General features: G+C 44.3%; 1 pseudogene; it reads left to right on the forward strand.

Annotated features, from left to right (window-relative positions):
* Positions 1-8,940: 8,940 nt before the first annotated feature.
* Positions 8,941-10,712, forward strand: LOC112610681 (annotated as a pseudogene).
* Positions 10,713-15,746: the final 5,034 nt, after the last annotated feature.

Consider the following 15,746-nt stretch of genomic DNA (forward strand, 5'->3'; position numbering starts at 1 on the left):
AACTAATAAGTTGAATATTAACTGTTTAAGGCAAATATTTTTTAAAGAATGTTTTCTTTATTTCCTCATAGCTCTTTTAACAGCTTTATTGAGATATAATTCACATACCATAAAATTTGCCCATTTAAGGTATATAATCCAGTAGTTTTTAGTATAATCAGAGTTGCGCAGCATTCACCACAATCTAATTTTAAAACATGTTCATCACCCCAAAGGAAACCCTACACCTATTAACAGTTACCCTTATTCCTACTCCACCCTATTCCCAGCCCCTGGCAATCACTAACATACTTTCTGTCTCTGAATTTGCCTATTCTGAGCCTTTCAAACAAATGGTATTCTATGTCACGTGGTCTTTTGTGTCTGGTTTCTTTCACTTAGCATAATGTTTTCAAGGGTCATCATGTTGTAGCATGTCTCAGTATTTCATTCCTCGAGAGAAACTTCGGAAGAATCCTTTTCTGCATATGAAAACAACCCTCAAGGACACTCCTGATAACCTGGGTCTTAATTAGGCCAGAGATGGTCTTGGATCAGGTTATCTAGAAATGAAGCCTGAGACAAGGATTCTTACTGAGGTGTTTTATTAGGACAGCGCACTCTGGAGAAGGGGGTAGAGGAAGCAGGACTAGCCAGGAGGACAAGGAAACAAGAATGAGCCTCCACTGATCCCATGAAATTCACCACCAAGTGCTGGCCGACAAGACCAGCTCTTTGTACATACATGCCCGTCCATCACTGGGTGAGATCTTCAGGGGCAGGGTTGCAGCAGAACCTCATGCGTGAGGTGGCTCCTGTTTTAGCCAAGGGAAATTCTCGAGAGAAGAAGGCAGCTGAAATTGTTAGCCAACACTCCCAGCAGCTGGAGTACAGATGCATGAGCTTATAGAGTGGATTTGGGCAGGAAACAAAAAACGTTCACTACGGTCCACGCTTTGTCTTGTTGAGATCATTTGCTTCTCGTGTTAAGTTTCTCCATCTGAGCAGTTTCTAATCCCAATTTCTGGGAAATTTTTAAAAGACAAGGGTATTGGGACAAACTACAGCCCCTGCTGCTGCAGCTGGTTCCAAGGCCATAACTGACACTCATTATCTCCCTCCTGCACTACCCTTTCTAGATTCCCCTCCACCTCCGCTAGGACTTCTGCTGGTGCAGGTGGCTTGACTGATGGATTGAACCAGGCACTCATCCCTGAGGGGTTTCAGACCCTAGTTATCATGCTCTTACCAGGCTGTGATGGCTGTACTTATTCATTTACAGTTACAACTAGGCACGGGAATACCAAGAAATGCCCCCATTGGATCTCCTGAGTACCCAATGTATTCCTCTTTGGTCTAATTACGTAGCAGCAGCCTCCACCTTGTTCTGATGGTTTGCTTGCAGGTCTTCCAACACTAAGAGCCCACAGCAATCAGAGAGCAGCCATAGCTTTCAGTTTAGTGGGACTCACTGTGTCCTATGATGAAAGCATCCCACCTCTGAGTATAGGACCTGATTATCCCTTGATCACTGGATCCACGTATTCTATCTACTGTGGACACAGCACCATCTACCAGCCATTGGTTTAAGGAGTATATTTGCATTATCCTGAAGGATAACGCTCCAGTCTCACAAGGGGTTATTTCCAAGATGGAATTTCAGCCATGCCTTCAATTGGCCATTGCTCCACTCTATCAATTTGATAGCTTCCAAGTGGTATGGTATGTGGTATGACCAGTGGATCCTCTGGTCAGGTGCCCAACACTATACCTTCTTGCTGGAAAGTGAGACCCTTGGTCTGAGGCAGTGTTACGTGAGATCCTGTGTCAGACTGTCTGACATTCTGTAAGTCCTTCAGTAATGGTACTGGCTGAAGCACTGTAGGCAGGAAAAGCAAACCTGTACTGGGAATATATGTCAAACCCAGTCCTGATGAAATGGGACTCTTTCCAGGCTAGAAGGACCCAATGTAATGAACTTGCCACCCAGTAGCTGTTTGGTATTCTTGAGCACTCAGTGTTGGTCCCTGCTGCAAACAGGTCAGACATTCAATAGCAGACGTAGTTTTATCAGCTTTGGAGAGAGTCCAAGCTGTTGGGCCCATGAACGGCCCCTGCCTCTGCTACCATGGCTACTCCATCTATGGGCCCCTTGTGCGAGAACTGGGGTGGCCACAGACAGAGGCTGCCGAATATCTGCTGGCCTAGACATCCTGTCTACACAGTTGGTTGATGCCTCTTCTGCAGTGGAAACTTTCTAATGGGCATTATGTACTAAAAGGTCCTTATACTATGTGCCGCCTCCCATAAGTCTATTTACCTGCCTATTCTCTAACTTTTCCCAGTCTTCCTTCTTCCAGGCCCTTGCCCAACAAGTGAAGCTCATATTTGTCATTGTCCATGAGTATATGGGCAACATACTTCTGTGTCCAAAGTCGATGACTAAATGCACTGCTTGAAGCTCTGCCAAATGGGATGCTTTCCCTTTCATCTCTTTCAGAACCACCCCTGAGTGGGGCAGCAGTGCTGCAGCAGGTATTTCCAGCTTGCATCCACACCCAGCTGACCATCCAGGATCCAAGCTTGGAGTTTTTCCTTTGTTGTCAACTGTTCATGGGGAACTCCCCTAGGCCATAGCTATGAGTTTAGGAGAGGCATTGGTACAACAGTAGCAGGTGACATGGGGGTCCCAGCCACCTATTTGTGCAGCTCACTCATGCTCTCTGGACTTGCTTGAACCTAATTGCAGACCTACTGGATTCCTTACAGAGGATTGCTGCTGCACCCAGCTGACCTTATGACACAGAGAGTCTGACAGAATCCAACTTATGATCGCTTTTGTGTCTCACATGGTTACTTAGTGACCCATGGTCAGATGCTCAGTTTCTACCAGGGCCCGGTATCATGACAGAGCTGTTTTTCAAATGGAATATAGTTCTGTGCAGCAGATGGCATGGCCTTGCTCCAGGATCCTGGGGTCTGTGCTATGACTTGCCTATTGGGGCTTGCCAGAAGTACCACATGGCATCTTTCTTTACAACAGACACCTCTAGTACCATGGGATCTGCTGGCTCACAGAGTCCAAGTGGCAGGTCTGCTTGTACCAAAGAATGTACCTACCATAAAGCCCTTTATCACCCGGGCTTCACTAACAGCTAGCGGCTTTCCAAGTCACCTGATAAATACATTGCCAAGTACAGTGAATATGCTGCCTCCAAAACCCAGAAAGGCCTACCAAGTATTCCGCTTTTTTTCTTAGTGGTAGGAATTCAGGCTACAAGAACTTGTCTTAGACTTTGGAAGGGATGTTCCAGCATACCCCAGACCACTGGATCTTTAAAAACTTCACTGATGGGGCAGGCCTCTGAATCTTGTTAGCTTCTATCTTCTACCTTGTGGAGAACATATTTTTTTTTCCATTTTAATCATTAGTTTTATTTGAGGCAATATATCCAAAATAAATTTTTAACATTCAATTATCATGAAGAAATACTAAGGAGATACTTTGCACCCTTTTTTGGGACAAAACCTCTGAAGTCCATGTGTCTACAACACTCGTGAAACGTGACAGGGACCTGCTGCTTCTCAAACACCCAACACCACACGTGGCCACCACGGCACGGCTGGGCTCAGTGTCCCACTGCCCTGCAAAAAGGCTGGGGCCTCTGGCCCAGAGCTTGTGGCCCCTCATCTTCTCCACTGCAGTGCCTCTGGCCGGGCTTTACCCTACTCGGGAAACAACTCTACCCCACCTCTGTTAGCCCAGTGCTATCTGTCCAGACCCAGGGCCAGGGACCCCAACTCCTAGGGGCCTTCCCTGAGACTCCATGGGAAACAGCCCAGCCCCCTTAAAGCAGGTGAACAAGAGGAGTTGCTATGTACCCAGGGACGCCCGTCCCTCCGGAAGCTCTCGGGAGGCGGCCAGCAGGGATTCACCCCCACCCTCCCCACCAGCACCTAGCAGGAGGGCAGCTCCCTGTGGAGGGGGGGCACCACATGTCCAGCAGCCACACGTCCAGCAGCCACATGTTTCACCGGTCTTGGAGGCAGGCCCAGGCTCCCTGGGGTTGGGCGGAGGCAGAAGAGGTATCTGGGTTGGACTACATGCTGATTTTGGTCCGAGACACATAGTTGCCGATGGTGGCTTGCCCCTGCATGGGGACGCCCTGCACGGTGGGTCCCGTGGGGCTGTAGCCGGGCCCTGTGATGCTCATGGAGGTTGTGGGCAGCTTGCTCTGCGCCGTCTGCTGCATGGACACGTGGCTCAGACCGCTGCCGATCAGGCCCTGCGTGAGGGAGGAGGGCAGCAGGCTTGTGTTGATGGTGCTGCTGACGCTGCCCTGGGAGTGCAGGGATCCGACGCCCAGGTTCATGTTCTGCGTGGGCGGAGCAGGGAGCAGGGACTGCATGTGGAGAACATATTTCTTACCGAGGCATATGGAGTACTTGCCATTTCTTGCTTCTAACATCTAATTAACATGGTTTCATCAATATCGGCGACCAGTGCTGTGTTCTGCAGGATGCCCAGGTTGTCCAAGTCCCTTTGGACTACATTATACGACAGAAAGCGGGATATTAACATTGCCCTGGCAAGAGAATATCACGTCAATGCCATGTAGCAAAAAACTGCTTCGAATCTTTCTTCCTGGTGCATATAGAAAAGAACACATTTACAGAACGATAGCTCTTAGGATAGTGCAAAAGTAAAAGTAATGGCAAAAACTGCAATTACTTCTGCACCAACCTAATGCATACAGGTACCAAGGCTGTAGTAATATGCTCTAGTCAAGATACCAGATCTTACAAACCAGCTGCAATAGGGCCAATATTTGGCTAAGTTCTTGGTAGTCCACTGTAGTGCACTGTGATCTAACCAGTGTTTCTGAGGTCAGACTGGTTAATTAAATAGGGTTATGACAAAGAGCACCATCTCTGCATTCTTGAAGTCTTTCGGGATGGTGCTAATGTCTGCCGTTCTCGGGACCTGCAATACTCTTCTTAGTGTGAGAGGGTCTGTTTCAAGGACTACTGTTGGAGTTCCTACTAAAATACCTCTAGTTTCACAGCTCAGGGAACCAATGTGAGGATCCTGCCAAGTGCTAGGTATTTCCGTTCTCCATGAGGGAACCAGAGAAATAAGCACTGGTGGAGTCCACAGACTCAGTGAACCTGTTTTAGATGGACCTGGGCCAGACCTTCAGTTATCACCTGTCAATCAGGCCTTCCTCGTATTAAAGCAGCCTCTCTTTCAGTCAATTGGTTCTGAGTCTGAGAAATGGCTCAGGTCTGGAAACGGGACAAGAGATCATGACTTTCCATTGGGGTGCCCGACCTCAGCCTTCTGGTAGCCTGTTATTAATTGCAGGTTATCTTCTATTTATATGCCTTTAGCACTATTTTTTTCTGTTGCACTATTCTACCTATCTTTCTTGTTCCTAGGAACACCATATTCGATTAGTCCTCTCCATAGGTCCCCAAAGGTCAGTCCCCCTGGCTGACATCCTGACCTGGCTGCCCATTACAGTAATTAAGTGGTTTTAATGGTTAAGTGCTTCTGATGGCTAAGTGCTGTCACCTGGCCTCTGCTATTCTGGAACACTCTAATCTCCTTTGCTACCAGGAAGTCTAGCTCCGTAACAGCATCGCTCATCATCAGCCTCAGCTGCAGAGGGCAGCTTCGCAATGATGTCGGTATCCCTTTCACCGGTGAGTTTCTTACTCCATTAGTTTCCTCGGAACCTCCCAAGGAAAGTAATCACTGGTGGACTTCCTGGTGTTAGACGGTAGATCTGTTCCAGCATGCCCACTTCCCTAAGCCTTTTGTCCTCTTCCTCCACAGCCTGCCATGGCAGTTCTGGCCTCTCCACGTCATTGAATGTACACCGCGTTCCCCCCAAGCTTCCAAGAGTCATCCAGCAGCATAATAGAACCATCCCAGAGGCAATTCCCAGTGAATTACTATTATTATCATTATTATTTACCCTCATGATCTCTGTGATGGTAACTTTCCAGCGAATCAAATCCTGTCTTGTAGGCCCCATACCCCACACAAATTCTCCCTTCCCCTGTTTGATATTCTATGCCCCTTGGTCCAGCACCTCATGGTCCCCTCCCATTCTCCCTGTTTTGCTGGTATACATTATCCATGTCCGGTAACGCTTTGGCCTGTAGCCCCTTTTCACTCAGCACAGCAAACATTAATTACCCCAATTGAGTCATGATGAAGTGTGACCCCAGTTTTGGTCTGATGTCCAAAAGTGAAAGGTGGAAGGCAGGAAAACTTTGTCCTATAAGGGTCTGTTTCATCTGAAACTTCTGCATAGCAAGGAAAGGAGGGCACTATCTTTTAGCAGTGGGAGTGGATCACTTCTGCAGGCACCTTGGTTTGGTGGAATCTGGGGGCAAAGGCTGCGTCTGTCTACCCAGCAATGAGATATAGCCTTATTCCACAGTTCAGAGTCCCACCCTACCCTTGCAGGGCTCTGCCTTTAACGAAGGAGATCTGCTTTGACTGAACATTAAGCCTTCACTGTAGTTCTTTGTTGCAGAAAAAGGTTGGGCTGTCCTCCAGCTGCAGGTGACGAGAGTCTCTTGCAATGCTGTCTAGCAGGCCCTCTGTCTCTCACACTGCCCTTTTCATTCATGATTAGCTGACTTGAGCCTGTCATTTTCTCTCTTAAGCACATCATTGGTGACCAGCAGCAGCCATCCAATTCTACGGTCCCTTCAATTACTATTTTCCAATATCTCCACAATGCCAGGGACAGCACCAGCCACTGCATTCCCTTTCACCCGCATCATATTCCAGCCCACCACAGGTGAAAGGCAGCCTGGGCAGGTATGCTGAGAACTGACGATACTCCACCAAGGTCCTCATGATCCATTGTCTAGTAGATGATCCAACTCCAGAAGTCTGTCCTGCTTCCTGGAACTCCTCTGGCACCAACTATCGCAGGTGGGATTCTCTGGAAACAAAGCCTGAGTCAGTGATTTAAGATGAAGTACTCTTCAGGAGAGACCTCTCAGTAGGGAGGGAAGAAGAACAGGGAAGGGGAAAGAGCTGAACAAGAATTTGCCAAAGACTAGCCGGAGCTTAGGCCTTTTATTTGGAAAAACCAACCCTATCTCCCTTTGCCTGGCTAACTCTTTTAGGAGTCATTGCTCTTATAGCTCCTTTTGGATAAGATTCACTGACCCCCTCGGTACTGGCTAGGATTTCTGTCTATGTGATCTTACAGTAACCTGCAGTAACCTGTGTCTTTCACTTATCAGATGGTATTATCATTTCCTTTCTACTTGTTTAAGGAAAGGAATTTTCCAAAATACATATGGTACTCCCTTCTCTAAGGATCTCAGCATGCCTTAGGGTGAGGGGAGGGATAGGAAAGGATACATATATACCCACACATGCATACACACATATACACTTTTAACTTCCCAGGTGATCGTATTATATTTGCAGCCCTACCCTAAACCCTTCAATATCTACTAGCCCAGTGGTTTTCAATGTTGGCTACATATTGGGATCCTCTAAGGAGCTATTAAAACTACTGATGCTGGGTCTGATTCCCAAAACATGCAGAATTGATTGGTTGGTTATGGGGCCTGGGCATCAGTGATTTTAAAATTTTCATATATTTTTTGAGATGGGGTTTTGCTTTTGTTGCCCAGGCTGGGGTGCAATGGTGTGATCTTGGCTCACTGCAACCTCCACCTCCCAGGTTCAAGCGATTCTCCTACCTCAGCCTCCCAAGTCGCTGGAATTACAGGCGCCTGCCGGTTAATTTTTGTATTTTTAGTAGAGATGGGGTTTCACCGTGTTGCCCAGGTTGTTCTCGAACTCTTGACCTTAGGTGATCCACCTGCCTCAGCCTCTCAAAGTGCTGGGATTACAGGCATAAGCCACTGCGCCCGGCCATCGGTGATTTTTTTTAAAAAAGCTCCCAGATTATTCTAATATGCAGTTGAGATTGAGAACCACTGGACTAGACTATGATGTCCATGGTGGTTGATTTTTCTTCTTACTCCTCTAGATAGTTCCAGGGCCTGCCTCAGTATCTGTAGTAGGCAGATAATAAATATGGAACAAATGAATGAGTGATCGTAAAAGGTAGAGAGATAAGTGCATTTTTTCCCTCATTATGTCATCAGCTGACATTTAATATTAAGTCACATTTATAAATACAATTGACCTGAGCGAATTTTTCACTTTAGTGATCACAAATATCCCTGGGAGTATAACCCGCAGAGAACACTCCTGTGATCTCAAATAGCTTCAGGTAAGATCCCAGACACTCCTCAACTTTCCTGGCTTTCAGTGTTCAAAAGTAATTATCTCTGCCTTGTGTACATTAAATGGAGGTCAAAAGTTACCAAACTAGGGGCCGGACAGTGTGGCTCACGCCTGTAATCCCAGCACTTTGGGAGACCAAGGTGGGAGGCTCACCTGAGGCTAGGAGTTCAAGACCAGCCTGACCAACATGGTGAAACCCTGTCTCTACTAAAAATACAAAAAATTAGCCGTAGCCAGGCATGGTGGTGGGCGCCTATAATCCCAGCTACTTGGGAAGCTGAGGCAGGAGAACTGCTTGAACTCGGTAGGCAGAGATTGCAGTGAGCCAAGACTGCGCCACTACACTCCAGCTTGGGCAACAAGAACGAAACTCCGTCTCAAAAAAAAAAAAAAAGATAATAAAGTTACCAAACTAGGGCCAGGCACAGTGGCTCACAGCTGCAATCCCAGTACTTTGGGAGGCTGAGGCAGGAGGATCACTTCAGCCCAGAAATTCGAGACCAGCCTGGGCAACATAGTGAGACCCCCATCTCTATTTATTTAAAAAAAAAAGTTACCAGACTAGTTTTAGCTTCTCTGTCGGTGCACAAACCCTGCAGAGCTGGCCTTGCTGCCTCCTGAGGCAGTGTGGGGCCACAGCGCAGATCTTCTGTGGTGTCCCCACCTGTATGCAAAAGAGCACATGGTCCAACTTGGTCTTCTTCAGGTTCCCACAGGATCCATCTAGATGCACAAAGTAGGTGGAGAAATGTCAGAGAGCAGACCTATAAGATAAAACATCTAATTAATTAAATACACATTCTCAATTAGGTGCCAACCTCTTCTGAGTCCTCTACCATCTGTAGAGCTAGTCCTAATAGAAAATCTTCAAGATAATGCAATCCCAGCAATAGTTGATTTTTTTTTTTTTTTTTTTTTTTTTTTGAGACAGAGTCTTGCTCTATCACTCAGGCTGGAGTGCAGTGGCACAATCTCGGCTCACTGCAACCTCCACCTCCTGGGTTCAAGCAATTCTCCTGCCTCAGCCTCCTAAGTAGCTGGGATTACAGGAGTGTGCCACCACGCCCAGCTAATTTTTGTATTTTTAGTAGAGACGGGGTTTCACCATGTTGGTCAGGCTGGTCTTGAGCTCCTGACCTCAAGATCCACTCACCTCGGCCTCCCAAAGTGCTGGGATTACAGGTGCGAGCCACCGTGCCCGACCCAATATTTGATCTTACCAGTCATTTGAACATCCACATAGTAGACACAAAAAATGAATAAAATAATTGAGGAAAGATGAAATTAGAACACTGAAACAGAAAAAAGTTGATGAAACTTCTGAACAGGAATGAAAACATAAAGATACTAACAACAGCAGTGTTCAGAAGCCCAGTGTAGAAGAAGCCAGCCAAGGGAAGAGTGTGGACACTTTGCCTCTAACCCCTAGAGAGAAAGAAAATAAAGAGCCCCTAAAATCTCTACTGGAAATTTTGATTTTGATGGAAAAACAAAATATATCTCTGGATAGACATGAGGCTGATGAAATGCCAGAAGGTCTCTTTACTCTTGATAACATCGAAACACTGCTGGAGTACAGATAAATTCTGGTGAGGAGGTCTTGAGAAAGTGTTTTGAGATGACAACCATGAGCACTTTTTTTTTTTTTTTTCCCTAAAATACAACCGAATTAGATGCTAGAGTCTGTGAGATTTTAGAGGCTGCTAGAGATCTGTGAGAGCTGCATTTGGGAAGAAACCTTCAGGGACGTGAGAGACTCACACGTCTTTTCCATTATCACTGACATAGCCGGAGAAGAGCACCTACAGTGTTGGTGAGGTTTGTTGATGAATCTCATGACCTGGGAGTGTAATCTGTGGGCTTCCCACCTTATGAGGCAGATGCAGAAATTTTGGCTGCGAAATTTCACTCTGCAAGTTAGAAGTGGGAACTAAATATGGAATATTGTCATGGCCAGATTTACATTCTGTCCGGTGGATTTTCTTCTAAAATGGAAGTTGTTTGCTTCTAGATGCTATCTACATACTCTGCTCTTCCTGTGCCTTAAATATGTGGGGGGCAAAATCAGTGCCTGTTATGGGAGCAGTTGAGGAACAAATGCTATAACTTTTCCTATAATAATTGTTATAGGAACAGTTGAGGAAGCTTGTTCTTTTTTCCATCGTTGGCTGCAACTACTTTTAGAGCTTGGCAATGTAATTTCTGTTCTTTTTCAGAACAGTGAAGAAAAGGGTAAAGGACTGAAGGAAATGTGCCATTCTCTGTGGACAGGCAGGCGTGATGCTTTTGAACTGTAGCGGACCTCCTATAAGCACTTGTTTTAGATGGTATAAATAGTGACCTAAATACTAGATGGAATAACTGTATAGCTGGCCAAGCATTTGTACTCTGTAGTACAGTAGCAGATTTTGATTTCACTGTTATCATTGTTGTTCTTTAAAATGTCCTATCTTTTACAAGAGCCTCTGGGGAAAATTTCCGGGGGCAAACCTCTGATTTCTTCTTTGCAGCCAATAGCTTGACTGCTGTACTGCATGCACTCAATAAAGTGATGGAAAATATTGAATTCATCACGAGTTTTGGTTTGAGGAAGCCACAAATTTGGCAACCAAACTTGATATTCAAATGAAACTCTCTGGGAAATTCCACAGAGCTCAGCAAGGCAACTTGGAATCTCAACTAACTTCAGAGTTACTGTAAAGAAACCCAAAGTGCTCCAACAGTGCAACACGTTCTTCAGGAGCTGAAAGATATATTCTCAGAACAGCACCTCAGAGCTCTTAAATGCATATCTCTGGTACTATCAGTCATGGGATAACTCAAACTCAGTATGTCAGAGGAACGCCATGTACAGAAGTGACTTACCAGATCCCGACATGCTCTCAGCTGAGCTTCATTGTTGCAGAGTCAAAAGGAAACACAGAGCAAAAGATATAAAGCTTCCATCAACATTTATGAAGCCCTCAGTCTGCCTGACATCAGGCAGATGTGTAGGCATTAATGTGTACATGTCAATGAAGGTCTCATGTATTCTTCCTGTGATGAAGGTTGAGAATGAGTGCTATAAAAGTGGACAAAAGCATTTCAAAGTATATTTGACGAACACGTTGACTGACTAAAGATTGAGTGACTTGGCTTTGCATAACATAAATTTTGATATAAAACATCATCTGGATTTAATGGTAAACACATATAGCAACTCTATACAACTAAGGCAGTGCTTCCTACAGGTAATTCAGAAACTAGTTAAAATACCCAAGAGACTTTAAAAATAGGGCTTCTCTTATAGTTGATATTTGAAAGAAAAGCTGTAAGGTGTATGTAGGCCACTTAATCACGGAGTATCTTTGTCTACAGGCCTCCCATTGAATACTTTAGCTGTTGATAAATCTGCCGATTTGAATGGGCTCTGTTTGAACTCTCCTGTTTTGGGGACCTATCTGTTCTTCCAGAAAGTGACCCTGAAGTTTCCAGGTTTCGCTCTACATGAGCTCTACTAGTAGCATTCTTGAATTGTTTTAATTGTCATTTTAGATATGACATTTATTGTCGAGTATTGAGCTATCAATTCTTCCAAGAAATAAATGTTGAAGAGATGTGGGAGGAAGAAATAAATTTTATAAAATGTTACAATGAAGCTCATGATTGATCTGTGACTAGTAGGAGTTTTTTTGTTTGTTTGTTTTGTTTTTTAAACTTTATGTTCTAGGGTACATGTGCACAACGTGCAGGTTTGTTACATATGTATACATGTGCCATGTTGGTGTGCTGCACCCATTAACTCGTCATTTACATTAGATATGTCTCCTAATGCTATCCCTCCCCTCTCCCCCGACCCCACCACAGGCCCCAGTGTGTGATGTTCCCCTTCCTGTGTCCAAGTGTTCTCATTGTTCAATTCCCACCTATGAGTGAGAACTTGCGGTGTTTGGTTTTCTGTTCTTGCGATAGTTTGCTGAGAATGATGGTTTCCAGCTGCATCCATGTCCCTACAAAGGACATGAACTCATCCTTTTGTATGGCTGCATAGTATTCCAAGATGTATATGTGCCACATTTTCTTAATCCAGTCTATCGTTGATGGACATTTGGGTTGGTTCCAAGTCTTTGCTATTGTGAATAGTGCCACAATAAACATACATGTGCGTGTGTCTTTATAGCAGCATGATTTATAATCCTTTGGGTACATCCCCAGTAATGGGATGGCTGGGTCAAATGGTATTTCTAGTTCTAGATCCTTGAGGAATCGCCACACTGTCTTCCACAATGGTTGAACTAGTTTACAGTCCCACCAACAGTGTAAAAGTGTTCCTATTTCTCCACATCCTCTAGTACCTGTTGTTTCCTGACTTTTTAATGATCGCCACTCTAACTGGTGTGAGATGGTATCTCATTGCGGTTTTGATCTGCATTTCTCTGATGGCCAGTGATGATGAGCATTTTTTCATGTGTCTGTTGGCTGCATAAATGTCTTCTTTTGAGAAGTGTCCATATCCTTTGCCCACTTTTTGATGGGGTTATTTTTTTCTTGTAAATTTGTTTAAGTTCTTTGTAGGTTCTGGATATTAGCCCTTTTTCAGATGAGTAGATTACAAAAATTATCTCCCATTCTGTAGGTTGCCTGTTTAGTCTGATGGTAGTTTATTTTGCTTTGCAAATAGAAGCTGTTTAGTTTAATTAGATCCCATTTGTCAATTTTGGCTTTTGTTGCCATTGCTTTTGGTGTTTTAGACATGAAGTCCTTGCCCATGCCTATGTCCTGAATGGTATTGCCTAGGTTTTCTTCTAGGGTTTTTATGGTTTTAGGTCTGACATTTGAGTCTCTAATCCATCTTGAATTAATTTTTGTATCAGGTGTAAGGAAGGGATCCAGTTTCAGCTTTCTACTTATGGCTAGCCAGTTTTCCCAGCACCATTTATTAAATAGGGAATCCTTTCCCTATTTCTTGTTTTTGTCAGGTTTGTCAAAGACCAGATGGTTGTAGATGTGGTTATTTCTGAGGGTTCTGTTCTGTTCCATTGGTCTATATCTCTGTTTTGGTACCAGTACCATGCTGTTTTGGTTACTGTAGCCTTTGTAGTATACTTTGAAGTCAGGTAACGTGATGCCTCCAGCTTTGTTCTTTTGGCTTAGGACTGTCTTGGCAATGCGGGCTCTTTTTTGGTTCCATATGAACTTTAAAGTAGTTTTTCCAATTCTGTGAAGAAAGTCATTGGTAGCTTAATGGGGATGGCATTGAAGGAGTTTTAAGAATATATCTAAAAATCAATAATTATATTGATTTTAAGAATATATCTAAAAAAATCGATAACAGTAAAGGGAATTACCAGACAGAAACATGTGGGTTTGCCAAACAAGAATTTCAGTGTAGATTTTGTTTTTACCAAATGAATGTGAAGGAACAAGTTATAGTGAAAGTTTGAATGGAAGAGCCCACCAGTGTTGTTCACATTTGGTTGCTGCTGTCTGCATTCCTTTGTTGAGGCTATATCTTCATAAGCTTTTTATCAGGTGCATGTTCAACACTTCTGTTTCATGGTCAAGACAGAATGAGAGGCCATGGATACTGACAACTGACCTGTCTGTTGTCTTCTGTCTTTTTCAATGAGTATATCTGCAGCCTTGTCTTGATTTTTTTTTTTCTTTTGAGAGATAGGGCTTTGCTCTATTACCCAGACTGAAGTGTAGTGACGTGATCGAAGCTTACTGCAGCCTTGACCTTGTGGCTCAAGTGACCCTCCCTCCACAGCCTTCCAAGTAGCTGAGATAACAGGCATATGCCGCCGTGACTGGATAATTTTTTTTTTTTTTTTTTTAGAAATGGGGTCTCACTATGTTGCCCAGGATGATCTCAAACTCCTGGGGTCAAGCAATCCTTCTGCCTCAGCCTCCCAAAATGTTGGGATTATAGTCGTGAGCCACCGTGCCCAGCCCTCATCTTGATTTATAAGCAAAACCTGAAAAATCTACAAAAAATAAGTATTTGGTGGTTTACCTAGAAATAATGCAGAAAATATTGCTATTATTTTCAGTGAAGAAAATCAATCTTGTATTGTTTATTTCACTGTAAATAAAATACAAATTTTCTTTTTAGAAAAGTTACCATATTATACTTAGACTTATAAAACATAGCCCTGGCACAAGAGTTTAAGATTAAAGCATATCTGCTTTACTAAAAGAGATATTAGAACAGGGATGTACAATTTCATATGAAGGTCAATGTTAGTGAAAACAGAATAAACATTTATAAGGACCCATCATGTTCCAGACACCATACTAGCTATTGCATAATAGCCAGTGAGGCACAGTATACAAAAGGAACTCAGCAAGTATCATGGGATAGCCATCTGTCTAATGGAGTAGGCATGGAGCGGAGGGCAGGTGGGAATAGGAATACCTCCTGTGCAAGTAGTGCACATGTGCCTTGTTAAACCATCTGTTAAAATATGAAAGATAGGCTGGGCGCAGTGGCTCACACCAGTAATCCCAGCACTTTGGGAGGCCGAGGCGAGAGGATCACTTGAGGTCAGGAGTTTGAGACCACCCTGGCCAACATGGTGAAACCCTGTCTCTACTAAAAATCCAAAAATTTGCCAGGTATGGTGGCGCATGCCTGTAGTCCCAGCTACTTGGGAGGCTGAGGCAGGAGAATTGCTTGAACCCAAGAGGTGGAAGTTGCAGTGAGCCAAGACTGTGCCACTGCACTGCAGCCTGGGCGACACAGCAAGTCTCCATCTCAAAAGCAAAAACAAAACAAAACAAAACAAAAAAACGCTGGGCCACGGTAGCTCATGCCTGTAATCCCAGCACTTTGGTAGGCAAGGCGAGTGGATCACATGATGTCAGGAGTTTGAGACCACCCTGGCCAACATGGTGAAACCCTGTCTCTACTAAAGATACAAAAATTAGCCAGGTGTGGTGGCGTGTGCCTGTAGTCCCAGTTACTTGGGAGGCTGAGGCAGGAGAATTGCTTGAACGTGTGAGGTGGAGGTTGCAGTGAGCTGAGATCGTGCCACTACACTCCAGCCCTGGTGACAGAGCAAGACCCTATCTTTTAAAAAAAATTAAATATGAAACATAATGTATCTGGAAGAGATGCAACTGAACTGGCTAGGAATGGGGAGAATAGGATGCAAGAACATAAAGCAGGAAGCACAGGTTTGGCATGTGTGAGAATAAAGAGAAAAAGAACAAAAAACAAGGCATGAAGCATAGTTCGGAAAGCTCAGTTTGTAACTGCCATTCATCTGTGTCATTTTTTATTAATGCTTATTGTTTATTTCAAGAGAAGTCACAGACTTCAAAGGCATTAGGCTAGACTGGCCAGGGAAGAATTACTATCATTATTATTAGATACAATTTGCTGAAAGTCCGCTATATGCCAGGCGCTGCACTGAACCCTTTAAATACAATCTCTCTAACCTGTACAACAATCCTACAATCTTGGCAATATTCCTAGTTAACAAATATGAAA

This window comes from Theropithecus gelada, chromosome 17, assembly GCF_003255815.1.
Source record: "Theropithecus gelada isolate Dixy chromosome 17, Tgel_1.0, whole genome shotgun sequence".
In the NCBI taxonomy this organism is placed as follows: Eukaryota; Metazoa; Chordata; class Mammalia; order Primates; family Cercopithecidae; genus Theropithecus; species Theropithecus gelada.